The sequence below is a fragment of the Propithecus coquereli genome, unplaced genomic scaffold (genome assembly GCF_000956105.1).
Source record: "Propithecus coquereli isolate 6110/MARCELLA unplaced genomic scaffold, Pcoq_1.0 Scaffold11, whole genome shotgun sequence".
In the NCBI taxonomy this organism is placed as follows: domain Eukaryota; kingdom Metazoa; phylum Chordata; class Mammalia; order Primates; family Indriidae; genus Propithecus; species Propithecus coquereli.
Genome location: NW_012134969.1, coordinates 12,349,555 through 12,351,640, shown reverse-complemented (window position 1 = coordinate 12,351,640; position 2,086 = coordinate 12,349,555).

Sequence of the window (2,086 nt, the reverse complement as noted above, 5' to 3'; positions counted from 1 at the left end):
TTACAAAGTCCCATATTTCTCAGGCAGTTGTTCATTCTTCTTGATTCTTTGTTTTCTACATTTTTGACTGACTAGGTTAATTCAAAAGCTTTGTCATCAAGCTCCAAAATTCTTTCTTCTGCTCATTCTAGTCTGTTGTTAAAACTTTCTACTGTATTTTGAAATTCCCTAAATCTTTCAATTCTTTAAGTTTTGTTATATCTTTTCTTATATTATCTACCACTTTAGTGAATTTTGCATTCATGTCCTGAATTATTTTTTTGTTTGTTTCTCTGTGTTAGTTTTCAACTTTCTCATTAATCCCATTGATCTTACTTGCCATCCATATTCTGAATTCTATATCTGATATTTCAATACTTTCCTTTTGGTTGGAGTCTGTTGCTGGAGTACTATTGTGATCCTTCAGGGGTGTGAAAACATGTTTTTTCATGTTGCCAGAGTTCTTATGCTGGTTCCTTCTCATCTGAAACCTCTTCTCCCAGCTCAAGACAGATAGCTTTTCTTACACCTGCTCTCTGCTGGGAATTCTGTTGCTCAGTGAATAGATGGAGAGGTCCCTGCATGGTATGCTTGAGTCCTACTCTGGAAGACTGACCAGGCCGAGAGGAGCAGATGTGCTGTGAACCCGTAACACTGCTGCTCTGCTCTCCTGCATCTCCCCATTCTCCTGTGGTTGTCATGGACAGTTGGCTTGTGGTGGGCACACAGTGGTGGCAGGTGCACTAAGGTTATGTGGTGGGCAGCAGGCAAGTGCAGTGGGTGTATGGCAGGTGGTGGCTGCACACACCATGAACATTAGCCCTGCTCAGGCCCAGCAGTGGTAGTGTTCATTGGTGTACAGAGTGTGAGCATTTACCCCACTGGGGTCTGTTGGTATTACCCAGGTGACAGCAGTGGCAGCTGTATCACCCAGATGGCAGCAGTGGATGCCTGGGGCTGCAGGTACTCTCTCCATATAGGTCCCAGGGTACCTATGGCTGCACAGGGCACCCCAGTCTGCAGTAGTGGGCACCAAACCCATGGGCACCCACTCTGCCCTCATGGCAATGGGGACACACAGCACCCATCCACAGGATGTGCAAGAGCACCTGGCCTCCCCACTCCCTCTCTGGCCTAGCAGGAGCAATAAGGAAGTGGTAGCAATGGATCTGACCCCTGAGTAAATGCATCACTCGGGCTGGGACCTCAAAATGGCACCAGCCACAGAGTCCAGGGTTCATAAGCCAGCAGGACCCCTCAGCGCTTTCTTTCTGGAGGCTCAGGACCCCTCTCTGCTTCTCAGTGGAGCAATGCCACTGCCCAGTCTCCAGTGAGCTCCCTGTGTTAGTCTGGTGGCTTGCTGCAGTGGAGGGTCCCTCCCACAGATCTGAGCGCAATTTCTGCAGGGGAAGTATGGATCCCTGGGGTTTTTTCCTCTGTCCTTTCCCCCCATGCAGGTGCCTTCTCCATGTACCTGCATTCCTGCCATGTGGGTCACTCCACTTCCATCTCCTTCACTTTGGGAGCCTCCTGTCACCTCCCTGTTGATTCCCAATGCTCTCTCCTAGAAGATTGATCCAAAGGTGAATATCCACTCACCACTTTTGATCCTCTCTGTGAAAGTAGCATGTACAGACTATTTCTAGTCCGTCATCTTGGTACTGCGTTCCTCCTTTTTATTTTAAAAATGAGCATGGAAGAATAAAAACATATATTAATATCTGTGTGGGTTCTGCATAAATAAGTTCTGGAAATGAATACAAGTGATTGCAGGGAGAGGGCACTGGGTGGGACACACAGAGGTGGGGATGAGATTGCTCACTCTCCACCCTTACACGACAGATGTATAGTCATTATTTAGAAGTTAAATTTAAAAATATTGGCCTTCACTTTGGCCACACCACAAGGGGTGACTTCCAGAGACCTCTCCATATCTTTCTGAAATGCTACTTTGATTGCTCCTTAGCCATGAGACTTAAATTCATACCTATTCATTTGAGCATTATTCATACAATCGACCCTCAGTCAAGAGAATGGTGAAAATTGTCTGAGTGAAGTTAATGTCAGGGTCCAAGAAAAACTGGATAACACCAATGAAAATATTTAA